Below are 27,816 nucleotides of genomic sequence, written 5' to 3'. Positions count from 1 at the left end.
TGTGCTTCTTTAATAATGCCCTACTGCACTGTTCTGTAGTGATACATAACTGTTGTCTAACGGTAGGGATGTACTCTGGACCGTTGGGTCTTTAGTTTTGCCGTAGGTGTGTTTATCTAGCAAGCACACATCCGACAACAGGACTGCAAGACTCTCACAAACCAAGAAAGAGACTGAGAAAAAGAGTGAAAGAGAGAGAGATAGAATGTTAAAGAGAAAGAGGCAGAAGGAGAGGGTGAGAGAAAGAGAGTGTTCTATTGAATTCAAATGCATTCAATAATATTTTTTAGGTTTGGCTCGGGAGAGTTTAATTTGTTTGAAGGCCAATCACTTTAAAAAGCAATAGACCACCTTTAATCAGACATTATATGTTCTACTTGTATAGCCTTTTGGGTCATAACAGTTTAGATTGAAATCATAGAAGTAGAGCACTGGCTGAGCCGTAGATACCCAGCTGACGAGTCTTATCCCTTTGTTTTCAAAGTCCCTGTCAATTCCTCTTCACTACCAATGCTCTGTTCATGATGCTCTTTGAAGGGTATGTCAGCTTAATTAAACACATCACTCATGTCACTGTGCACCAAATGTTGTCTTGATGATGTACTCATTGCCTATACTCCAGTCTTATAGATCATATGACAAGTTGGGTGTGGCTAAATGTTGCATTGGGGCAAGATGATGTGGGTAATTTTTTAAGACTGGAAGAAAAAGAAAATAAATGTCCGTTAGGTGGTTACCGAGATACTAAATATCATATTGCGACAAACGTGACCTTTTGTGTGCTGACAACTTTACAAATGTGAATCACAAGTACAGTGTTTTACTTCCTGTGAGCCGTGGTTTCTGTGTCTCCCCGCCATGTTGCATGAATCAGTATTGTAGCTTTGAACCTAAAAACAGTGATTTGCGTGTTTCGCTCAGCGTGGGGGTGTTTTGATTGTATACCCCACTCTGAGGTGAAATGTCAGAATTTAAGTAAATATAGCAGATCATGTCAATGTTTTATTTAATTTGAGATCTGATTAGTGTTTATCACTCCTCAGGATGATTTGATCTTTTCATCCTATGCTCTTGAAATTCTGGCAGCCTAGCAGTTGGGAGCAACCATTTTGACCCCAGGCTTATCTGTATCTACCCCTATCTAGCTCCTCTCCCTACTTCCCTCATCTGAGCTCTACCGCCATCTTTACCAGCTCTACATCTCTACTCCACTTCCCGATTTCTTAGATTCAATTCTGGTCACCTGTCAGAGGCTTGGCCCTTATTAGGCAGCTCTTCTCAGCATGTGTCCCACAATTGTTTAGGTCCAAAAATAGCCTCTATCTCCCAATATGGAATCATCTTGTTTGGATGTGAAAGGTTTGCGGGGCAGACGACAAGAGGAAAAGCTAGTCTTCAGCCTTCTAGCCAATTTCCACCATCTTGTGTAACATCCTAATATTTAAGAGCACCGATTGCAAGGCTGAACATTGGTGGAATCTTGAAACTGTGTCACTACTGTTTATGTCCAAAATTAGCCTTGTGGACTTGACATCAATAATAACTTCCCAGACTATCTGGACTATACAAATGCACCTATGTGCTGCTAACTCTGTTTCAGAGTGTATAGATATGAGCATTATGACACATCTAGAAGTCATTTAAAGCATAATGGGTCATAAATAATGAACACAAAATTATAATGTACAACTCATACTGAAGTTAAGCTTGCTGCACGCTTCATACTCAAAACGTGACGCAAAAAATAGGGAAGTATCACACGCAAATACAATACAAACATACTTCTCACACATACATCAACTGACAAATTGGCAGTTGGGAAACTATATTAAGTACAATTCTAGTCATTCGCTGGGTTGTGATGTACATGAAAATGGGCAGTTACATTTCACATCGTGATTACCATCACAGCGTGCCACTGCAATGTTTCGCCATGCACATTTAAGCAAAGTATATCAAAACACAGCTAATGTTTATGTTTAATGCTTATAACTCACTGCAGCCCGTAGGCATCAGGGCGCACACAGAATACGAGACAGAAAAAACTGATAAGAACATAACACACAACTGAAAAGCAAGCAGCAATGGAAAGTAAATCAACTGAGCCAACTCTAGATCATTATTCGGTAGGGGGTCTAATCTAATGAATAAGATTAAAGTTTATTGGATGCCAGGATATAAGTGAAAGGCTGGAGATCTATCAAGTAAAACGTGTTGGCATGTTTTTGATATGCTTTTTAATTTCATCCTATTTAAGTAAACATCTTGTGCCTTTCGCAGATTGGTGACATACATGGAGCCGGCTGCTTTCATTCACCGTTAAGATTGCAGCATAGCACTGACAGTTTTGCTATAGAGACACAACTAATGTAGTTAGATACATGTCTAATACATAACTAAAACGTATTGGAGGCCCAGATGGATGCACAAAGGTTTTGCATGATTTATAAAATCTTTTCCATGGTTGCAATTCCGTACTGATTGAGGAAAAATGTCGGTGCCGTTTGTGAAATGGCGACGTCCATGTAAATGGACAGATTGGTTTAACTTCATGTAATGTAATGGGCATTTGTAAAGCGCCTTTCACCATCGGTATGGCCTCAATGTGCTGTAGGTTCGACGCCCTTGGGGACTGAAGTCCAAGTATGGGAAATTTGTCAGTGTGTCCTAGAATGCGTGTGTGCATTTTAGCCAATGCGAATGTAGGTAGGGGTGGCCAAGCCCCTGCCAGTCACCCGTGTTGAGCATGTGGGTCAGTGGGTGTCGAGTATATCCTCGCACAGAGCAGAATTTATGCTCAAAGTACAACATTATTGTATACAAAAATGAATCTAATGCATTAGTTGAACATTTATTGAGGGCAAGGATACATGTGGAAGGGATTATGAGATTTCAAGTCAAAAGGTTTTCAGCTCGCTCGTACTGCTTCTTGTCAGTGTGGTTGCAGTGCTGTCCGAAACACCAGTAGAACGTAGGCACTGCGAGCTGCATTGAGCTCTTGCTGGACGCTGCTGCCGCTTCCTGGAGGAGGCGGTCCTGAGGAAAGTCACGTGACTGATCACGTGAGAGAACAGCGACCTCAAATTGAGCCGCGAACCGCCCGTGCGGGGTGTTTCCTTCTGCCTGGAAAGCTTGGACTTTTAATTTGCTTCGTTTTACCTTGCCAGCACTGCGAGCTGCATTGAGCTCTTGCTGGACGCTGCTGCCGCTTCCTGGAGGAGGCGTTCCTGAGGCAAGTCACGTGACTGATCACATGAGAGAACAGTGACCTCAAATTGAGCCGCGAACCACCCTTGCGGCGTAAGCCCTTAGGAGCAAGGGCGAGGAGCCTCTGTTTTGCTGTTTGGCTGTAGGGCGTTAGGCGTTAAAATGAAGCCTGTGTCTTTGGTTAACGACTTGCTCTCTAAACCTCCGGTGCCTGCTCTTACAGAAGGTACCCGTCGGAAAATAAGGACCTTGTCTTATCCATCCACACGTTTACAACAACGTCGGGAGAACGAGAGGAACGTTCAACATCATTTCCCGCTCACTCTCCAGTTGCCTCATGTGATTGAAGCAAGTCAAGTAAGTCAATTCAGCTCTGTAGAGGAAGAGGATTTCGAAGAGCCTATTGATACGCAATATAACGCAGACGCATTTTCTTCCAGTGGGTTAGGGGTGGGAGCGGGTGTTTTAGACTTGAAAACCCCTTGCCCAATTGCTCTTGCTGATGAATTGAATCTATTATCACATGACAGCGACTTAGCAAAAGGGATAAAAATGCATATGAAGGCTGTGAAAGACTATGGCCCTCATTACAAGTCAGGCGGTGGACCATGATGCTATTAGCACCATGGTCCATGCCGGATTCCGCCATGGTGGATGGCGTTATTACCGCCCCATTCCAAGGTGAGTGGGGTGGTAATTCCCCATTCACCATTTGCCCTTCCCCATTCCCATTTTTACCCCATAGGGCATAATGGGGATGGGGAAGGCGCTAATTACGGCACCGTAAATTATGGTGCCGTAATTAGCACCAAGGTCGCTTAGCGCCTTGGACTTTAACGCCTGCAAAAAGCAGGCGTTAAAGTGTGACTCAGGCGTTAATGGTTAACGGTGCCGACGGCACCGTTAAACCTCTAACGCCTGATTTGTAATGAGGGCCTATGGGCCTAATATTGTTCCCGTTAGACATCCTGCTGTGTTTGCTGTTCCTAGGTTCGATGTTTTGGCTCGCATAGCGACGGAGAAATTGCAAGCCCATTCTTCGTGTCAGAGCATTTTGGAGCCAGTGCCTGTTTCAGACGCGTCTTGCGAGGAATTTAATCACTGCTCTGGTGAGTGTGGTTTTGTAATGGATTCTGTTCCACTTTCTTCTTCGTTACCTGATCCTCTCAATAGGCGGAATTCTATCGAAATTGTTAACAAACTTTTGGTTGATTTAGAACAAATCTACATTGCTCGTGCTAGTCTTAAACATAATAAGACCCGACCTGTTGAGTCAACACAAGCTTCAAATATAAGTAATGGTCAAGGCAGACTCATGTTCGAGTCTGATAGTAATTGTTTTTCTGTCTCCATTAAACAAAGAAGGATTGAAGTCAGTAGATCTCCAGAAATACATTGTTCACAATCGAGACCTAGACTTTTTAATAGCAAGTCTGCAAACACTCCTGATTCCTCTCTCTTTAAGGATCAGTCTTATCAGCCTAATGGTGTAAGCAGAAATGGCAATATATCAACCATTCCAACAAATACTGAGAATGTTGAGAGTCAGACAACAGACTGCTCTTCTGATGATGAATCCTCTGAATCGTCAATCATGGAACGCGCATTTCCTAAAGTTTGAAGAACTTATTATAAAACAGCAGCTCGAATTCCTTGTGAGCCAGATTATGCACAGATGATGAAAAAAACTTCAAAAGAACTTTTACCGATCCTGATGTCTTCTATGTCTATAACACTTTCACCGTTTGTGAAACTATATGAGCAGGTTCAAGATGATGTGAAAGATTTGACAATGTTAGTTGCACTTTTGAATACAAAAATGTGTGCAATTGAACATGCAAGCATCTCGTCCACTCAGTTGTTAGGTAAAATGTCAGATAAAATGGACAGCAGTTTAACAAACACGAACGACCAACGGTTAAAAGATGCTGATGACAAGAAATTACTTGCTGAAGTCGCCAAACAGGCGCTAAGTATCCTACAACGACAAAGTTTGAAACCTGCCTCAATTCCTAGTGTTGACGCACCATTTACAAGGCCTTGTACTTCTCCGAGTGGCCGACCAAATGTTTCTGAAGTAATTACTATCTCTCCATTACCGCCCAGCGATCTATTGACCCTAGATCTCACTCTTTTACCAGCCGCTGGCAAAGTCTGTGTTGTGGAAGTTTCAGATCTAGCGAATAAAACACAGCCCATTGATTTACCCGTTAGTGTTAAAGACTGTGTTATGGGAAGTGTTGTACCAGTAAGTAAAGTTTATTCCTTTTCTTCTGCTTTACAAAGTCTTAAGCAACATGATAATGGTGCAAACCAAGATATTCAGGAGCCTACAACCTCTAACGTAGCATTAGAGGTTGCCGAAATGGTTGTTATCCAGGAGGCATTGGTAGACAACGTAACTACAGTGCCCGTTGCTATCTCTGATGAACAAGAGGCTTTCTTTGATATATTTAACACCAAGATTAAATTGGATGCTAAACATCAGAGTGTGAAAGTGAACCAGCAAAAAAAATTAAAGAATGTAACTAAGAGGAAACCACGTGCTATGAATGGTTCTCGCAAGTTCTTGAGAAATTTAAAAGCTATAAGCTTCACCCTCAATCCTGCCACAATCAACAAAGAACAAAATGAAAACTTGGTTGAGCCTGAAAAGTCTGTATGTTGTGTCATCTCCGATAAACCTGTGACTAAATTACCTGAACTTGATGTAGAACTGTTAGATCTTTCAACACATGATCATAATGATGACTCTGTAATTGTGACAGAAATTCAAACAAAAGGTTCAAATGACACAAATCATGTTAACTTGGCTGGAACTTCTCTTCCTAACATCGTCTTACCTGAGCCCATGCAGAATTCAAGACTGTGTGTCATTGTGCCCACGAAAGAATTACAACTCGTTGGTAATCCGAAACCTGAAAGCTCGAGGGTTCTTACTCTGGGAGAAAGATGGAAAAACCTATCAATGTACGAACATGGCAAACTGAAGGACTCAACCGCCAATGATGTGCATAATCGGATAGGGAGACCTACAACTACTCCCCTTGATACTATGTCTGTTAACAAACAAGAAAGTGAAAACAGGAAGGATCATTTTTCAAGAGCTCTAACAAATGAGCACGCCTTAACACAAGTGTCTTCCTTGAAGAATCAATCTAAACTGCCAGTCTTTATAAAGCCGATTTCTAAATACCAACTGATTTTGGAACGTATAGCGTCCAATAATGATGGTCTTACACTAAATCGGAACAACGTTCTTCGTTTATTCCATTATGTACCTAATCTTCGGACAATTGAAACAGGGGACATTAGAACTGTGGAATTCTATAAAGAACCACAAAACGATATTGTCCGTTTTCATATCGATTCTGGGATCATACGTAACATCCTTTTGGACTCTGCTGCAGTTCTTTTATCAATGGGCTTTGATATTCGAGAAGACCAAATTCCACAAGAAATCAATCCGTCTGTTCAGAAAGATTGTATCCTTTCAAGGACAATTCGATCTGATTCCCAATTGCAATCTAAGCATGCTATTGGGTGCCTTGATGGTCTTGGGTCAACCCACCTCATGGGGATTGCAATCGGCCCTTCGAGGAGCCTTAATGTTGATGATGGACTGCCCCCTAAGACAACAAATGCACCCTTTTTTTTTTTTTTTTAATATTTATTGTTTTTTCAAATACAATACAACCAGTATCATCAATATAATAATCAGTTATGTGGCAATAGTAACTTCCCCCCTACTCTCCCCCCCAATGTAAACCAAGATCAGGACGTTGTGCTGTCGACTGCTTGCGCTAAGGTGAGCCTGGGCTGTCCAGGCCCTCGCCGGAGGAGCTGTCTTCTTTGGTGCGGAACAGAGCTGCTGTGAGGGCTATCCATTGTAGGAGGTCCTCAGAGTCACCAATTTTTTGTTGTCGCTGCGCCAGCTCCCAGGCCCCGGTTTCGGCCACAGTCCATCTACGGAGGTCTTCCCACCATGTTGTGACGCTAGGAGCTCTGGGGCATTTCCAGGCCATGGCGATACGTCTTTTTGCCAGGATGTACATTAAACCCTTGAGTCTGTTAAGAGGCTTATTCTTTTTGCCTCTCGGGTATGAGCCCAAAATGCAGGCCCTCAGGGACTGCACGTCCAATGTTATATCCGCTTCTGCTACCTTAGCTTGAACTTGGGACAAGAAGTTCTGTATGGCCGGGCAGGCCCAGAACATGTGGGTCAGTGCGGCTGAGGGTTCTTGGCACTTGGGGCACGTCGCCGCACCAGTGCCATTGAATCTCGAGATGACGTCTGGGGTAAGGTAGGCTCTGTGGATAATGTAGAATTGAATAAGCTGGAATCGGGCATTCCTGGATACTTTTTTATGGTAATGTGTTATGGTCTCCCATTCCGTGTCTCCAAACTGCGTGTTTAGTTCAGATTCCCATTTGCCTTTACATTTGAGTTCGTTTTGTGTGGTGTTGTCAAGTAGGATCTCGTAAAGCCTGGAAGTTTCGTGCCCCTCCTCTGCAACGCTCAGCAAGTTTTCGATGACCTCGTGTCCGGCGTGGAGGGTCTCTGCGTCTGGCCATTGCTTCTTGAGCTTTTCCAACACCGCCCCGTGTAGGAGGAACTGACCCAGCGGGATCCCTGTCAACTCATGCAGCTCAGAGAATGTGTGGATGCCCTGGTCGACCACCAGGTCACCCAGGGTGGCGATACCAGAGGGTTCCCATATGTTCCGGATCACCTTTTGGTCCTCTGGTCTGGTAGACATGATAGCGGCTATTGGGATTTGCGGGGTGTAAGGGTCAGTCAGTTTGGCCGTTTTACAGGCTCGGTTCCAGATCTGGGTGCCCAGGCGGATGAGGTGTGCATTCTGCGTTTTCATCTCCGGTTTAATCCAGAGTAAGTCCCTGAGCAACCAGGGTGCGTCTGTGGGCTGTAACAGGTGAGTGTCTGTTGAGGTGTCATCAGCCATCCACTGGATCACGTGCTTGAGCTGGGCTGCTATGTAGTAGAGCTCGAAGTTGGGGATTTTTAGGCCTCCTTTGTCATACAGTCTCTGCGTTATGTCTAGGGTGACTCTGTGCCCTAGTAGTTTCTGCCATAGTAGTTTCCTACAAAGTTTATTCAGGTCTCTGAAGAATTGTTGCGGGATATTGTACGGGACATTGGTGAAGAAGTGTAGGAGGCGTGGGAGTGCCACCATTTTAAGGAGGCCCGCCCTACCAGCCACCGAGAGAGGTAGCTTGCACCAGAAGTCAATTGATTTAGCCAGGCCCTCCTTTGCCTTACCAGTGTTTAGCGCTTGTTCGGCTACGGGGTCGCGGTGGATCACAACGCCCAGGTATTTGAATGTGGTGGGTTCCCATTTGAGGGCTAGAGGGGGGAGGTGTTCTTTCTTGGTCTTGCTGAGGGCCGCCAGGGGAAATAAACAAGACTTGCCGTGATTGATCTGGATCCCGGTGCACCTATGGAACCCATCTAGGGTTTCATGAATGTAGGGGAGGATGTGTTCGGGATCTTTTAAGTAGAGGAGCATGTCGTCCGCGTACATGGAGACGAGATGGTTCACCCCATTTATCATCATACCCCCGTCTCCGTACTCCTGCCTGAGGTATGCCGCCACTGGTTCGATCGCTAAGATGTAAAGCAAAGGGGATAGGGGGCATCCTTGCCGGGTGCCTCTGGCCAGGCTCCATTTTTCTGAGAAGGTGTTATTGGTGCGCACTCTGGCGGTGGGATTGGTGTAGACGAGTTTGACCCAATTCAAGAAGGCCGGTCCGATCCCCATCTTGGATAGGGCGGCGTAGAGCCATTTCCATCGGACCGAATCAAAGGCCTTAGAAGCGCCGAGGGACGCTACTGCGTATTTACCAGGTACACTGTTTGTGCTGTGTATGACGTGGTGCAGCCTGCGCAGGTTCTCTGTGATGGAACGGCCCTGCACGCAACCCGTTTGATCTTGGTGAATGAGATGTGGGATAGCTGCTTGAAGCCTTCTGGCCAATAGTGCTGTGAGGATTTTGTTGTCTACGTTTAGCATGGACAAGGGCCGATACGAGCCGCAGTCAGTGCTGTCTTTGTCAGGTTTAAGTAACGGGATGATGATGGCCTCGGCCATGGAGTCGGGGAGGTGGCCTTTTTCGTACGCCTCATTGTATACTTTGGACAATAGGGGGGGCGAGTATGTCCTCGTAGGCTTTATAAAACTCGCCTGGGAGTCCGTCTGGTCCCGGCGTTTTCCCAGAGGGTAGAGATCTGATGGTGGCCATGACCTCATCTGGGGTGACGGGGCTTCCAAGGGGATCTGCCAGGTGATCGTCTAGGCGTGGGAGCCTGATGATGTCCAGGACATCTTCAATTGCGGAGTCTGGAGGCGGTGCGGGGTCGGAATAAAGGGTTTGGTAATATTCTTTGAACGCTGCATTAATCCCCGCTTGCGTGTGGGAGGTCAGGCCGTCTTTGTTACGGATAGAGCAGATGGGGTTCCTGGGAGTTTCTCGCTTGTATAGCCACGCAAGTAGTTTCCCGGGTTTATCGACTAGGGCGTGGTTCCATTCGGTGTGTTTAGCGTAGCTTAGTTTCCCCAGTGTCTCCCAGTGTGTCAGGCACGTTTGTTTGAGTTCAATCAGTTTGTGCGTATGGGCTGGGTCAAGGGATGGTGTTGCTTCGAGGGCTTGCAGTTCGGCTTCGGTGTGCGCTAGTTGGGACGTGATGAGTTTTTGGGCCCCGCCAGCGGCAGCTATCATTTCCCCCCTTGTTACCACTTTATAGGCTTCCCATGCTGTACTTATGTGTTGGACACTATCAATATTGGTTTGCCAGTAGTGTGTGGTGCCCTCTCTGATTTGTTCATTAAAGGCTTTGTCTAGTAACGCTTCGCTTCTTAGTTTCCATGTCGGGATGGGGGGTCTAGGGGCTGTAACTGCCCATGAGGTCATCAGGGGGGAGTGGTCCGATTGCACTCTGGCCAGGTACTGCGTGTCCTCAAATCTGGCAGCATGCTCTTCACTAACGAATAAACAATCTATTCTGGTGTGAACCTTATGTGGGGGGGAGTAAAAGGAGTAGCCTCTGGTCTCGGGGTGTTGTGCTCTCCACAGGTCTTTCAGGGCGTATTGTTGCATGAGGGCGTTCAGTCCTCTGGCGGGTGGGGAGGGGTCGACATGCTTACTGTCCGATCTGTCCATGCGGGGGTCTAAGGTGCAGTTATGGTCGCCTCCCCATATTGTTATGCATTCGTTACTCGGGGACAGCCGGGTGTACAGTGAGCGGAAGAAGACGGTTGCGTCATGATTTGGGCGTAGGTGCAGATCAAGCGTATATATCACACCCTTCTATGGTGCCCTGTACCAGGGCCATTCTGCCTTCGTTGTCCATTTTGGTGTGGGTCAGTGAGACGGGGACAGAATGGGCAATCCATATCAAGACTCCTCTTGAGTATGTGGAGTACGAGGAACCCACCTAGGTTCCCCTCCAGACTTTGGCCAGTGCTGCTAGCTTGGGGGCGCTTAGGTGGGTCTCCTGAAGGAGAGCGATTCCAACTCTGTGGCGTTTCATGTAGGCGTGGATACGGCGCTGTTTGATGTAACTATTTAGTCCCCTGATGTTCCAGGACATGACTTGTCTTGATCTTGTCAGCCATAGTGTAGATGTGGTCGTGGGGCTGTGGGCAGCCTGAGGTCGAAGTTTTTAGCGGGCTTGGTCGGTTTGGTGGCGATTCCGCTGCACGTGGTCCTGGTCTGGCGTGTAAAAAACTTTAACTGAAATCCCAACTTGGGGTTCCGACCCCCATGAATAGTAACGTCTAACTTAACTTTAAACACAACACGTCTAGCGAGGTTTCCCTTGCTCTGACTTTCCCGTTTCTGCTTCATCGGACCTAGGTCTCCTGGTGCCCTACGGGCGGGTGAACTCACCCAAACTAGTCTGGGGGTAGGGGAGGGGTTGCCTCCGGGGATATTGTCGAGAGGTACGCCGTGTCTGGCGCCGCTCCGATACCATCGGTGTCGCTGCCTTCGCTGGCGTGTTGCTGTGTGTTTAATGGGTGCTGCCCAAGAGAAGTATATGGCGATCCTCGCAGAGTCCCTCTGTATAGAGCCGCCCATTCTGGAGAAGGCCAAGATGGTTTCTCTGTCCTTGTAGTTGAGGACTTTGGCTATTATAGGTCTGGGTGGGTTCCCAGGAGGGGGTCGCCTGGATAGGGAGCGATCGGCTCCTTCTATGGTGAAGCCCTGTGACAATTTTCCGGCTCCAATTTCATGTATGAGGAGGTCCTCGATGTAATTAGTAGGGTCATTGCCCTCAATGCCCTCGGGCAGGCCGATGATTCTAATGTTATTTCTGCGGGCCCGTCCTTCGGCCTCATCAGCCCTGTCTTCCAGGTTCTTCACTTTTTGCGCCAAAATATCTACTTCCTTTAAAAGCTGTGTTTTGGTTTCAGAGTTGTCCCGAATTTGGATCTCTAGGGCGTCCGTTCTGCTAGCAATGGAGCGTACATCCTGCCGCAGTAAGTTCAGGTCGATGGCTACCGCGTCTATTTTATTCTCCATGGTCTTCTGAAGTGTCATGATGGCCTCTAGTAGCTGGGAGTTGGCCGGCTCAGGCGTCTCGGCGCTTGGCGCCTCTCCAGGGGCGGGAGCTGCATCGGGCCCAGTCGCTTCGGCGGCCGCGAAGGACTCCATAGTGGTTTGACGGTGTTTGCTTCGGGCGCCCTTGGTGGTCATGTCCCCGCCGCAAGGCCCCCTAGTCCTCGGCAGGTGCTGCGCGGTCCGTAGCCTCTGGTTGTGCCGATGCTCTGCAGTCGTGCGAGGAATGCTCAGAATGGGTAATCCTGTGTGTGTCGTCAGGGCAGGCTCCACAGGGGTAAGTGTGGGGGGAAGCCTTCGCGCTCCGAGGGGCTTGTCTCCAGCAGTGCACTAGTTGTCCTCAGGCTTCGCTCAGGGTTCTATTGGGGTGTGGGTCATCGGCCCACCGGGTAATGTCAGCGGAGTGTGGGTGCCTCAGCTGCCTGGCAAGGTGCGCTGATTGCGGCTGGGTACAGTTCGGCTCCGAAGCCCTGCCCCGGGTCCAGTGGGAGTGTGGCAAATGCGCCCCCCCCTGACTCCTTACCGCTTTCCTTCGTAGCTCCGTGGTATCCTCCAGCCGCGGGGGAGACTGTGTGCCGGCGGGGCCTTTAGGTGTGTGAACCTTGACAGGGAAGCAGCGTTGTCTGCGCGGCCTCAGCGGTGCGCGGGGAAGTGGTGTACACAGGCCACAGCAGCCGCTTCCGTCCGATTCCCGCCGGTGTCCGAGGCTGCTCCGACTACCCCTCCAATGGCCCGGAGCTCGGGCGTGCAGGTCCGGGCCCCGTAGATGCAGGTCGCATCATTCGGGACACCGTTAGTTGGGCGCCCAGGGCCTCAGCGGGCACCCGCAGGATCAGCCGCAGTGCTCAGCTTACAGCGCGGGGCCGGGACTCACGATGGCCGCCATTTTCTGTGTCCGCGTAGCGTTCTTTTCTCCCGTCGCAGCGGGCTAGCGGAGGGACGCAGGGCTTCCAAACTTCAACAGCGGGCAGTCCAGGCTTTCGCACAGCGTATGTGCGATTTTCAGATGTATGTAGTCGGAAAAAGCAGTAGTTAGCGGTGGATCGTTAAACGTATCACACGGAGCTGCACCAAGCACGTCTCTCCTACATGGCGGTTAGCCACACCCCCCAACAAATGCACCCTTGATGAGTGAACAAATTCAAATAACCTTTTCTTGTGTCGGATCTGCTGCTAATGATAACAACGTTATGGATGTCATTGGAGTCGGACCAACACAGTCGAATGATTGGGATTGGATTGCCAAATCCTTGGCTAATAATCAACGAAGCTAATGCCTAAAGCCTGGAAACCGAACTTTTCTGACACTAGCATCATGGAACTCCCGTGGGTTTAGCCACTTGTTTTCACACTCCTGGCTTATGGGATTGGACTTTGTGTGTATCCAGGAGACATGGTTATCAGAGTTTCCGCTATGTGATGAGTTCGAAGTGGCCTTAAATCCTGCGATCCAGAACAAACGAGGTAGACCCATGGCTGGTCTACTCACTATGATAAGGAAAAGCTCTGGGTATCAAATCAAAGAGAGTAGAAATATAACACCATATCTTCAATTTGTATTGGTTAGATTAGAGAACACAGCAAAATGTTCTGCGGACATAATATCAATCATTAATGTGTATTGGCAACACCAAGCGACTAGTGCAAATATGTTTATTGATCAAATTTCAATCCTTCTTGATACCATCTATGAAAATGAATTGACTCCCAAAATTGTTTTGTGCGGTGATTTAAATATCGATTGCCTAAAAGCACAGATAAGGACATCAGATGCGATTATCACTACGCAAAATGATGTCTTGTTGTGGGTTGCAGAGATGTTTGCACGAGGAATGTCGATGCTTAATGGATGTACCACTGGAGACATCCCTGCGAAACCTACTTGGAAAAGGATGACTCAAAAATCTAATCTTGACTATTTTTATGTTTCTGATGACCTTCATGCTAGAGTGCAGTCACTTCAGGTTGTGGAAAAAAAAGAAAGTGATCATAATTTATTGAAATTGGTAATTGCCGCATATGATAAGCCAGTTGCTTATTGGGGACATGATATTTCTGTCGAATCCAATAGGATCCGTCTGCGTTTAGAAAATAAAGAGGTTAAGAACATAAATCAGGCGTTCTTAAGAGAACCGAATCAAATTGAATATCGGCATTTACTAACACAGTTTAAAGAGACCAACAAGGGACCAAGAAGTCAAACGTTTCAACGATCCCATGTCTTTGACTTGAACATTTTGAAACGTAAACGCTGAATGAGAATGGAGATTCAACGATGTCCAAGAGATTCGACCAGTATGTCCATTTTGCAAAGGAAAAAAAATAAAGCAATCATACAAAAACTGGTTAAAACAGCATAGAGCTCATCTGCTCCAACTTGATGCAGAAGCCATGATGTCAAAACTGGCAAATAAAAACACCCGAGACTTTTGGAACCTTGTAAATAATCTTAGTGCTCCTCGAGATGCCCTACAAGAAAATATGGTATCAGAGGAAAGGTGGATTAATCATTATACATTACTTTACAGTTCCAAAGGCGATACTAAAAGATCCTCAGTGCCAGAGTTGAATCGTTGGGATCTAAAATTTGAGAAATCTGACATCTTGGAGACCATTACTAAATTAAGTTCATCTCGAGCCCCTGGGCCCGATGGTCTGACCAATTTCACCTTGAAACAAAATCCTGTAGAATGGACCGACTTTTGCTACGATCACTTTACCAAGATTGCTCTGACTGCTACAACACCAACCACTTGGAAAAGTGCCATTATTGTGCCAATCTTTAAAAAAGGCAATCGCTTAGATCCTAGCCATTATCGACCCATTGCCTTACTTGATGTCTTGGGAAAGATTTATGCAACCTTTTTACAGCGAGGTCTACGGAGATGGTCATTATCTAGCAATCATACAGACATCCGACAAACCGGGTTCATCAAAGGTGTTGGCTGTAGCCTTAACCTTTTGTTAATTAATTTATTGAAAATGAACAACCTCCAAGTTGGTGGAAAAATTTACATCGCATCCATTGATTTATCCCACGCTTTTGATAGTATTAATCGCGAATTACTATGGGAAAAGATGTCCGAATGGAACTGTCATGCCAGCGTACTTCTTGCCATTAAAGATCTACATACCAATACAAACATACGTATTAGGCTGGATAAAACTGGTAGGCTGTCTGAGGCCATTCGGACATTTTGTGGGGTAAAACAGGGATGCCCTCTGGCAGCAATCATTTTCAATCTTTTTTTGTCAGATGTGGATCAAACTCTGAAGGAAGCCGCCTCTTTTCCCCCAAAAATCAATGGTTGTCATATTGGCCATATGATTTATGCAGACAATCTCATTTTGGTTGATTCAACGCCGATTGGCTTACAACGCAGTTTGAATGCCCTTCAAAAATACGTGAAAAATAATGACTTGGTTATTAACACTACTAAATCCGAGATCATACTATTGCAAAAGCTACAAGGGTCCCATGCACAAACCCGACAAAAATTTCGATGGCACCTGGGTGACAAAATGTTAACCACTACATCGCAAATTAAATATTTGGGTACTGTGTTTAGTTCGAACATAAACGATGCACCATGGGTTAATAACATCAAAATGAAATGTAAGAAACTGTCAATTGAAGCGGCTTGGCTCAATAAAAAATATGGTAAACTTTTGCTTCTATCGGTGTTAGCGTTCTATAAACAGAAAGCTGTACCTGCTCTTCTATATGGAACGGAGTGTGCTCTTGGGTTCTCAGCTGATTTATGGAACCATTTGGAAAATATGTTTTGGTCACGTGTCTTATCTCTTCCATGGGGTACACCGACAGCCTGCATCAGACATGAGCTCAGTCTGATTTCACTCAATGCAAGAGTCTGTTGGTCTATTCTTAATCTGTATCGAAAAATAACACTATCTTCCCAAAACCCCCAATTTGAGATTCTGAACCTGGCGAATCAAACGATGATAGTGTCTGTTTTTTCTATGTGGGTAGAGCGTTCTAAGGAGATCCTGATGGAATTGGGCACTGACAATCACACACTGCAGACAAATCCTAACCACGTTAAGTTAAAGTTGTGGAGACAAGATTGGATTTTAACGAGTGAGCAATGTCAAAAACATCGCATAATGAAAAATGTGCCTCCTCTGAAAAGAAGTGTTAATGAAATCCAAAACTATTTAGTGAAATTTCCGGATACACACCGAAGGAAAATCTACATGAAATTTCGTCTAAATGCTTTTCAGACGAGAGAACGCTCTAACCTATGGGTGAACGATGTTAACATGCTGGAATTATGCAGACTGTGTAACGAATCGGAAGAATCACTTAAACATCTAATAATGACGTGCCCAGCCTTATCTGGTGAAAGATCTAATCATCTGGGGAAATTCAGCAATGCACGTCCATCATTAAGTCTAGAGGACTGGTGGCAGGTACTTTTTGATGAAAGTGACAGAAGGCTTACTATAGCCTTGACTTTTTTCTTAGAAGCTATCTTCTCCCGGAAAGCCATGTCTGTGATCTAAATTGGTGATGGATTGACTTAATTAACGAATGTTGCACTTGGAAAAACCGTTCTTTTAAAAAAAAAACTAAAAAAAAAAAACTATCCTTGTCAGGACGGATTGTGAGATGTGTAATGATGATGTGTTCTTTGTCTTTTTAAAGGTTTGTAATAAACCAAATAAAAATTAAAACATTTTTTTAAAAAAAGTAAAAAGGTTTGGTATGTTTTACATATGTTTTTCATGGTTACAATTCCATACCGTTTAATTAAACTACGCAGTGTTTCTCATCGAGTAGTGGCATGTATGGGAATGGATGGATTGGTTTTATTTTGTTATTAGAATTGTGGTGTATCACTGCAAGGTTTCGCTTTACAAACTTAAGCGAAGAATATAAAACAGAAATAATGAAGTCCTTGTTCAGGAGGCAGAGCCAAAGCCTGAGTTCAGATGGGTTAAGTGCTCACCCTGGAGATACCAGCCCAGCACCAGGAGTGCTCCATTACTGTACTGGGAGTATTGCCATTTGCTCATGGGGTAAGCTCTTTGAAACAAAAGGGATGGCGGCCACTTACTTTTAGTCTCTTTACATATATATTTTAGTAAAGGTTAGATTATTCAGCATGCTTAGTATGGCAGAAGCTATTTCATTAGGCTAACTGTCATACGTGATCAAAAAGATGAGCACTAGAGCCCTTCAAGGGTGCACTTAAGCTTTTTATTTAGCCAGTGTTAGTGAGTGCAGAGAGAATTTTCTGCATTTAGGTTTAACATGAAGCTTTTTCATTTTCTAGTGTACATATATATCAAATCACATTCATCTTATTTTACAAATGCATCAAAGAAAGTATAGCAAATGCTTGAGAGAAATTAACAAACAAAACCAACCAAACCATTACAAAATCATTGGTGATTTGCCTACGTGTGTAATGAGTGCAAAGGAACATAGTATATTGTTTACACACAAAGCAAACACCTAGATGTGTCAGAGAAAGGACATTATTTCTTTCTGAGACTGGGTTGATTTATTGTTGGCTCCTAGAGAAAAGGGACCTAGTCGTCGGTCAACGTCTAGAAACAGATCGAATTTGTGGAGCGGGATTGGGGGAAAGAAGCCCTCAAAATGATGTAGTCCTGTGACGTTTTGGCGGAAAGCCTTTTTCATGTGCCTCGATTAGGTCTCCCCTATGAGAAACAAAGAAAAGGAGAGAAAAAGAAGGGCTCAGATTGTTGTGGAGCTCATCTAAAGGGATTAAGTCTAATGCTAGTAATACTGGCATGCAATAGCATCTAATTGGGACCATGTGAGTGGACAATGATGTCATTGTCCCCAGGCTTACTGGCACTTGGTTACTGACCTGGATGGAAGTCAGAGAGTGGTGTCTTCTTCCAGTTGGTATTAACATGAAGCTAGGAGTGAAGTGTAGCGAGCTTCTTCAAACTGTAAGAGGAAATTCCTGCTGATAGGTTGCTGGTGTGCTGGATGCACTAAAATATGGGGGGGATTTAAAAAAACATGTATGTATAGGCAGATGAGTATAACCAGAAATGGTAATAATCATTTTAGTACAGTGGTGTGCCTTACTGAAAAAATGGTATCAAGGTACCTGTTGGCGCAGTCTTGCAGCCAATTGAAGATTCTTGGTTGTACCCACTTGGGAGTATTCCCTTGGAGAATGCTTGTGGATGGCGTACAGGCGGTGGGCCACCTGTTTGGGGGGCTCCCAGTTTTATGGGGTCTGCATTTAGCCGCGTCTTGATGAGGCAACAGGACTCTAGAGTAAGAAAACAGGGCAAAGTTTAAAAATGAAATACTAGAAAAGTTTTTCGAACACTGATAAAATTTCTGACAGGAGGGGACGAAAAGCCCCGGCCCTTGCTGTATAAGTCCGGTACGTTGTGAAAGGGTGGAGCTGTAAACACGGATAGCTTCCAGGGCGGGGGCGATCATCCCCCAACTTCCACGTCCCTGGCCCTGCCGGGTGCTCCTAACTGTATATCCAGAAACAAGTTGATCGATTGGACTGCGAGTGCCGGCGTAGGTGCGGTGGAAGGCAGAGCTGTGTCTCGAATGTGTACAGCGCAGGCGCAAGTAAAGAGTGTCTGAGCCCCTGCGCATGTGCGATCAGTTTAGGCCCGGGGGTTGGCATAGCAACCATCTAATTTGTACAGGGCGCGATCTTTCATTTAGGAGAAAGATAGAAAAACAGAGCCTCCATCGTATGAGCTGCGAATGCGGCTGTTGGACAAGGGGAGTGTGAGAGTAGAGATTGCGGGGGCATAGATGTAAGGGCCCCTAAGCTAGTGATTTTGTGTGGAGTAAATAGTAAAGCGGTGTATAGCCGTGATGGCTGTGTGCCTAGTGTTGTGCACAAAATAAACAGTGACAAAAGCATTTCGAATCACAGAGTTATTGTGCATGGCACACATTGGTTTGCATGTGGTGATTAAATGTATATATGCATATTCACAGTTGGTACCAAATAAAGTGAACAATGGCAAAAGCAGAAAGGGCATAGTTTACACAAAATGTAAAACATTACAAATTCCCACTTTTTGTGCACAACAATAATTGGATTACATGAAATGATTACGTATTCATTTTCTCAAATGGTGCGTAGGAAAGCACAATGCTAATTAATGCTCCACCATGTAGAAGGATGTGAAGCAACTGACATCAGGAGGACCTATTGTGTATTTGTACAGTGCTCAAGCCTGAGTTGCTGACGGGTGTTGATGGCACATCTGGCATATTGCTTGAGTACACCAGCACAATTGGCTATCCCCTCGAGTTCTTAGTTATAAGGGTAGGGACTATCTGGTCATCTGAAGGTGGTTGGCATGGCCTCGTTGAGACCCTTAGTGGTGGCTTTAAGTTTAAAAATCCACTATGATTCCTTATGGTTCAGCGCATTAGATGCGTTGGTGGTGTTGACTACTGTATCTACAATCCACCAGTGTATAGCACTGTGTTGATACTCCATATAGTGCGAGACTAATGGTGCTGTGTGGACTCGACATCGAATCCTGGAGCGATGTTCACCAATCCTTTTGTTGACTTGCCTCTGAGTCTGGCCCACATATCTGAGTCCGCAAGGACATTCAATGACATAGACCACATTTTTGGTTTTGCAATTTGAGAAATGTTTGATCTTCCATTGCTTTCCTTCAATTTGGAACAATGTTGTTTTTCTGGTGAACCTACACACATTGCATGTGCCACATGGGTGATGTTCCACTAGTTCCCGCATATTCCAAAGTCTGGTCCTTTGGGACTTTTTATTGAGCCTAGCATGGGTCAGCATGTCTTTGAGATTCTTGTTATGTTATGTTATGTTATTTTGCACTTATATAGCGCCTTATATACCATTGGTATGGTCTGAAGGCGCTTGTAGGTTGAACGCCCTTGGGAACCGAAGTTCAGATCAGTAGAGAGAGTAGGGAGAGTCAAAAGGTGCGTGTGAGCACCGGGTATGTGTGCAGCTCGTGCGGTACTCGTGTAATAGCTGCTTCTTAGCGGTAGGTGTGGTGGTTGAGAGATCAGGAGAATGTGTTCGTTCTGGCAGGATTTATCCGGAACGGATGTGGCTGCGTTAAGCCTGAGGAAAACGCCTGGCTGGGGGTGTGGAACCAGCACTGATTACATAGAATGATGTGGAGTAAGCGGCGGAATGTTGGTATGAGAACAGTTATACCGAATGGTGTCATAGTATCTCTGTGTTCTAGTTGAGTGGTGATGTAAGGAGAGAGTAAGCATGGTCGTGTGGTATGATCGGTTATATGCTCTTTCACTGAGCACACTTCTAATTGCAACTTTCCCAGAGAGGGTACTGGGCGCACTTCTAAATACAGTTTTCCACAGAGAGGCTATTGGGCACACTTCTAGATTCAGTTTACTAGAGGCTATTGGGCACACTATAAATGAGACTTTCCAGAGTGTCTATAGGATACATTTCTATAGTCAACTTTCACAGATGCTATTGGGAACACTTCTAAATTCAACTTTACAGAGCGTCTATTGGATACACTTCTATAATCAACTTTCACAGAGGGTATTGGGCACACTTCTAGATGCAACTTTCCAGAGTGTCTATTGGGCACACTTCTAAATGCAACTGTCACAGAGGATCTTGGGTACACTTCTAAATTCAGTTTACCAGACAGGCTATTGGGCACATTTCTAAATTCATGGAGAGGCTATCGGGCACGCTTTCTTAATGCATCTTTCACATGTTAACATTTACAATTCCATCTAGATGCGACCCAGGCCAATATTCACAACTCCATCTAAGTGTGGACATGCTAACATTCACAATTCTATCCAAGTGTGGACATGCTAACATTCACAATTCTATCCAAGTGTGGACATGCTAACATTCACAATTCTATCCAAATGTGGACATGCTAACATTCACAACTCCATCCACATCCAAGAGTGGACATGCTAACATTCACAACTCCATCCAAGAGTGGACATGCCAACATTCACAATTCTGTCTAAGTGTGGACATGCTAACATTCACAACTCCATCCAAGAGTGGACATGCCAACATTCACAATTCTATCCACGTGTGGACATGCTAACATTCACAACTCCATCCAAGAGTGGACATGCCAAACATTCATAATTCTATCTAGGTGTGGACATGCTAACATTCACAATTCTATCTAGGTGTGGACATGCCAACATTCACAATTCCATCTAAGAGTGGGCATGCTAACATTCATAATTCTATCTAAGTGTGGACATGCTAAGATTCATAATTCTATCTAAGTGTGGGCATGCTAAGAATCACAATTCCATCTAAGTGCTAACATTCACAATTCCATCTGAGAGTGGACATGCTAACATTCACAATTCTATCTAGGTGTGGACATGCCAGTATTCACAATTCCATCTGAGAGTGGACATGCCAGTATTCACAATTCCATCTGAGAGTGGGCATGCTAACATTCATAATTCTATTTAAGTGTGGACATGCTAAGATTCATAAAACTTGAGAATCCATCTAAGTGTGGCATATGCTAACAATCATATTTCTGTCTAGATTTGGCGCAGGCTAGTCTTTGTGGTTCACTCGTGGTATGGTTAGCATTATACTGCAGGCAGTGTTTGCTGTCCCGCCATTAATAGGTTTGGGCTGGTGGTCACATCTCTCTAATAATGCATGGTGCAGGTCTGTAGCAGTCTAGGCCATTGATAGGTAAGTTAGAGTGGCAGGAACTTTCTGGAGTAGAGTGATTGCTCTACTCCCCACCCATGCCACACTCACGGTTTTCGTTGGTGTCTGTTGGTTGCTGGCTTCCTTGGCGTCCCCTGCGGACACCTGCAGACACTTTCTGGAGCCGCCTCTGTTGGAGCCGCCCTTGGCCTCGGGGCCCTTAGCCGCTGGGGCTGCCGGGCAGAGGGCTGCCCTGGGAGGACCAGTGATGAAGGGAGGGGATGGGCGGGTCGGGAGGCGGGAGCGGGACCTTGATGGGCGTGGGGCGGGCGAGGGAGAAGCCAGGAAGGGGAGGCCGGGAAAGCACGGGGCAACGCGGGGCCCAGGGGAGCAAATAAACCCCAAAAATCACTCAAATGGGGTCGCTCATGGGGGGAACACTCACCTGCTCCTCAGAAGTGAAAGAGGAGTGGGTGCACTGAACGGGTCGCTAGACCCAGGCGACCGTTGCCGGTATCCAATCAGGGGTGGGGGGCGGGCTGGGAGGCGGGCGAGCGAGGGAGAAACCGGGAAGGGGAGGCCGGGAAAGCACGGGGCAACGTGGGGCCCAGGGGAGCAAATAAACCCCAAAAATCACTCAAATGGGGTCGCTCATGGGGGGGAACACTCACCTGCTCCTCAGAAGTGAAAGAGGAGTGGGTGCACTGAACGGGTCGCTAGACCCAGGCGACCGTTGCCGGTATCCAATCAGGGGTGGGGGGCGGGCTGGGAGGCGGGCGAGCGAGGGAGAAACCAGGAAGGGGAGGCCGGGAAAGCACGGGGCAACGCGGGGCCCGGGGGAGCAAATAAACCCCAAAATCACTCAAATGGGGTCGCTCATGGGGGGGAACACTCACCTGCTCCTCAGAAGTGAAAGAGGAGTGGGTGCACTGAACGGGTCGCTAGACCCAGGAGACCGTTGCCGGTATCCAATCAGGGGTGGGGGGCGGGCTGGGGGGCGGGCTGGGAGGCGGGCGAGCGAGGGAGAAACCAGGAAGGGGAGGCCGGGAAAGCACGGGGCAACGCGGGGCCCGGGGGAGCAAATAAACCCCAAAATCACTCAAATGGGGTCGCTCATGGGGGGGAACACTCACCTGCTCCTCAGAAGTGAAAGAGGAGTGGGTGCACTGAACGGGTCGCTAGACCCAGGCGACCATTGCCGGTATCCAATCAGGGGTGGGGGGCAGGCTGGGAGGCGAGCGAGGGAGAAACCGGGAAGGGGAGGCCGGGAAAGCACGGGGCAACGCGGGGCCCAGGGGAGCAAATAAACCCCAAAAATCACTCAAATGGGGTCGCTCATGGGGGGGAACACTCACCTGCTCCTCAGAAGTGAAAGAGGAGTGGGTGCACTGAACGGGTCGCTAGACCCAGGCGACCGTTGCCGGTATCCAATCAGGGGTGGGGGGCGGGCTGGGAGGCGGGCGAGCGAGGGAGAAACCGGGAAGGGGAGGCCGGGAAAGCACGGGGCAACGCGGGGCCCAGGGGAGCAAATAAACCCCAAAAATCACTCAAATGGGGTCGCTCATGGGGGGGAACACTCACCTGCTCCTCAGAAGTGAAAGAGGAGTGGGTGCACTGAACGGGTCGCTAGACCCAGGCGACCGTTGCCGGTATCCAATCAGGGGTGGGGGGCGGGCTGGGAGGCGGGCGAGCGAGGGAGAAACCAGGAAGGGGAGGCCGGGAAAGCACGGGGCAACGCGGGGCCCGGGGGAGCAAATAAACCCCAAAATCACTCAAATGGGGTCGCTCATGGGGGGGAACACTCACCTGCTCCTCAGAAGTGAAAGAGGAGTGGGTGCACTGAACGGGTCGCTAGACCCAGGCGACCGTTGCCGGTATCCAATCAGGGGTGGGGGGCGTGCTGGGAGGCGGGCGAGCGAGGGAGAAACCAGGAATGGGAGGCCGGGAAAGCACAGGGCAACGCGGGGCCCGGGGGAGCAAATAACCCCCAAAATCACTCAAATGGGGTCGCTCATGGGGGGGAACACTCACCTGCTCCTCAGAAGTGAAAGAGGAGTGGGTGCACTGAACGGGTCGCTAGACCCAGGCGACCGTTGCCGGTATCCAATCAGGGGTGGGGGGCGGGCTGGGAGGCGGGCGAGCGAGGGAGAAACCGGGAAGGGGAGGCCGGGAAAGCACGGGGCAACGCGGGGCCCAGGGGAGCAAATAAACCCCAAAAATCACTCAAATGGGGTCGCTCATGGGGGGGAACACTCACCTGCTCCTCAGAAGTGAAAGAGGAGTGGGTGCACTGAACGGGTCGCTAGACCCAGGCGACCGTTGCCGGTATCCAATCAGGGGTGGGGGGCGGGCTGGGAGGCGGGCGAGCGAGGGAGAAACCGGGAAGGGGAGGCCGGGAAAGCACGGGGCAACGCGGGGCCCAGGGGAGCAAATAAACCCCAAAAATCACTCAAATGGGGTCGCTCATGGGGGGGAACACTCACCTGCTCCTCAGAAGTGAAAGAGGAGTGGGTGCACTGAACGGGTCGCTACACCCAGGCGACCGTTGCCGGTATCCAATCAGGGGTGGGGGGCGGGCTGGGAGGCGGGCGAGCGAGGGAGAAACCAGGAAGGGGAGGCCGGGAAAGCACGGGGCAACGCGGGGCCCGGGGGAGCAAATAAACCCCAAAATCACTCAAATGGGGTCGCTCATGGGGGGGAACACTCACCTGCTCCTCAGAAGTGAAAGAGGAGTGGGTGCACTGAACGGGTCGCTAGACCCAGGCGACCGTTGCCGGTATCCAATCAGGGGTGGGGGGCGGGCTGGGAGGCGGGCGAGCAAGGGAGAAACCGGGAAGGGGAGGCCGGGAAAGCACGGGGCAACGCGGGGCCCAGGGGAGCAAATAAACCCCAAAAATCACTCAAATGGGGTCGCTCATGGGGGGGAACACTCACCTGCTCCTCAGAAGTGATTGAGTGCCATTCTCGGGGTTGGTTCATTCGGGAGGCTCAATTGTACCAAGGGCCAAAATTTCTTGATAATGGCCTTGAATTTAGTTGTATTAGGGCCAAAGGTGGTCACACATGTCATCAGTTGTTGGCTGTCCATATTGCATATTCTGGGGGTAAGTAAGGTTTCACGTGGAGTATATTGTGCTCGCTTGATAGTATTGCGCACTCGTTTTTTTGGGTAGCATCTACTGAGAAGTTTGTTTTTCAAAATGCTAGCATTTTTGCATAACAATTGTTCAAGTTCAGTGCAATTGTGTCTGAGCCGTAACAGTTGGCCAAATGGTAGATTGTTTCTGAGATTACTGGGATGGTTGCTCCTATAGTGCAAGAGGGTATTTCTATCTGTTTCCTTCCTATATAGGGAGCAGATCAGTTTTTCTTCTTTGGCACTAATTGCCAGGTCCAGGAAGTTAATCATCTGGTTGCTTTTGCAAAGTGTAAATTGGATTTCTTCTGTTTGTTCATTTGCCCAATGTAAAACGTCCTCTACTGGGGTGTCATTGTTGTGCCATATAAAGATGACGTCATCGATAAAGCGGTACCAGTGAGAGATGTTGTCTTTGAATGGGTTATTAATGCTGAGGATGTGTTGTTGTTCGTATTCAGACATAAAAATAATAGCCAGACTAGGGGCAAAAGCTGCTCCCATTGCAGTCACGCTAACTTGGAGATAGAAAGTCTCATAAAACGAAAAAAAGTTGTTAGTCAAGCCCAATTCCAACAGTTCCACAATAAAGTTAACAGGAAACCTCTTTTGTGTCATATGTTGTGTGAGATGGTGACGTATGCATTCCAAGGCAGCGTCTTGTGGGATGCTAGTGTAAAGGCTGCGATATCCATGGTAACCAAAAGTTCCCTTGTTGAGTGGAAGGGCAGGTTTTCAAAGATGGCAATCATGGTCATAGTGTCCCTCAGGTAAGTCGGGGTTTCCTGGCTCAAGGGTTTAAGAAAGTGATCGACAAACTTGCATATTGGTTCAAGAATGGACCCACAGCCTAATACTATCGGTCTACCTGGGGGATCCTGTTGGTTTTTCTGAATTTTAGGTAGGGCGTAAAAGGCTGGGGATCTACCCTCCGAGGTGTTAAGGAAGGTTTCCTCCTTGTCGGATATCCACCCTCGCTCGAAGGCTAATTTAGTTACTTCCTGTATTTTGGCCCTAATTTCCATTGTAGGATCTTTTTTGAGTTTTTTATAGTTGCTAGTGACATCTAGAAGATTTCTTACCATGTCCTTGTATTGGATGAGATTTTGTACTACTATCCCCCCACCTTTATCAGACACCTTGATGACTATTTGGTTGTTGGAGGAAAGGTTCTTGAGGGCTTTGTGTTCATCTTTAGACAGGTTGGATCTTGTTTTTGTTGTGTTATCCTGTAGTTTGGAGAGTTCTCTTCTAACACATTTTTCAAAAGTTATGATTTAAGGCGCAATCTCATTTTCTCTTGGACTAAATTTGGAGGGGACTCTCAATCCCGAGTCTTCATCTTCTTCCATGGGTTCCTTGTCTTGAAAAAATGCTTTACGTCTTATGGTTCTGAAAAAGGTTGAGACTTCCTGATCTAATTGGAACCAATTGGTTCTGGTGGAAGGCACAAACGAGAGACCCTTGGTTAAGACCTGTATTTCAGTTTGGGATAGTATAATCCCAGATAGGTTGAAAATAGGGATGTCTTCTAGTGTCTCCATTGGTTGCGACGCCCTCTGGGTGGTTGGCTCCATTGTTGGTAGTTGTAAGGGTAGTAGGACATAGGCATGGGCATCGGAGGCGGAGGGCCCCAGTATCGGCCTCTGGGGCCCCCTTTCCCTAAAAAAGGAACCTGAGGGGGTCGTGGTTGGGAATAACCCCCTTGTTGTCGTCTCCCTGATGTTTGTGATTGATCATCCGATGATTCAGAGCTGGAGGTGTCCGAGAATGAGACCCATTTTCTGCCTCCTCTCCTGGGCCCCGTTTGGTTGGCAGCTCTTTCTTTCTCCTTTCTATCTTTATAGTCTGCTGTTAAATAGGGGTAGACATTCTCTATATTAAACATTTTGAATATCCTTGGCCAGTTTCTTATGCTTCTTTTCCACTCTGCTCTGGCAGAGTGGAAGGAGGCCCAATACAGGTTTTGTGGACACTTCATGTGGCATGGGTATTGTACCTCATGGGAACTGCGCCTAGCCATGCCTCGAATGATGACAAGACTGAACTCATCATCCTCGGATCCACCACTAATCTTAATAAACTGGACCATAACTACACCAGCTTTATTATAGACGGCAATCCCATCAAGGTATCTAAAGAAGTGAAAACCCTAGGAATCTACCTAGACTCTGCCCTCTCCTTCCATAAACAGGTTAGTTCCATGGCCACCTCCACAGCCTATACACAGCCCAACTTTTCCTATCCACTCAGAACTGCATTACCCTAGCCAGAGCCCTTGTATTATCAAAACTGGACTATTGTAACACCCTCTACGTAGGAGCCAACAAACAGGTAACCAATAAAATCCAGACACTACAAAACAATGCTCTCAGAGCAGCACTCAGCATCCCAAGAGAGAACACATCTCTAACATAAGGAGAACTCACAATTGGCTTACCATCACTGACAACATCCTGCTCAAAGTAGCCTCCTTAACACACAAATGCCTCAATAATGCAGCCCCCAGCTGCTTAGCCGACAGAATAAAAAGATACACCCCTAACAGGCCCACCAGATCCACCAATGCTAACTTACTTACAGTTCCCAGATTCAATCGAACCAAAATGGGCGGCAACAGTTTCCAAGTGAAAGCAGCCCAACACTGGAACTCTTTACCACCCTCCCTTAGGACACCTCAAACCTATCCCCACTTTAGGCGTAGCTACATTCAGTGGTTAAAGAATAATGACCAAAATCTGACCTCACCTTTACTAATCATGTAACCATGTATACCTGTAAACTGTAAACTGTATATTACTGCACCCATCGCAACTGTATCAACCTATGTACACACTGTAAATTACTGTACAGCACTGTAACCAAGCTGAGAATAACCTTGCTGCTCCTGCGCCCTCATTCCTTCGGGTCTGGCGCGCAATATAAATTAATAAACATAAACATAAACTCTCTTTGTTGATCCCTTGGGCCAGGTCAAGGTGGACATCTGACACCAGTTCCAGAGGCAGGTGGTTCTGCTGATATGAAGAAGTCATGTGGCAGTAGCTGAAGTCCCTGCACCTCCATGTTCTGCTGTGTCACAACTGCCTCCCACCACACAACACCATCCCCACCTTCCTCCGAATCTGCCACACCTCCATAAGTGATTCATTGCATGGCTGATGAGTCAGGTACAACAAGTGATGTTGGTGCTACAGTTCCAACCCCACCTGTGGTGGTTGGTTCCCACCA

The sequence above is a fragment of the Ambystoma mexicanum genome, chromosome 7q, assembly GCF_040938575.1.
Source record: "Ambystoma mexicanum isolate Mex_15411 chromosome 7q, UKY_AmexF1_1, whole genome shotgun sequence".
In the NCBI taxonomy this organism is placed as follows: Eukaryota; Metazoa; Chordata; class Amphibia; order Caudata; family Ambystomatidae; genus Ambystoma; species Ambystoma mexicanum.
This window is presented reverse-complemented; position numbering follows the sequence as displayed.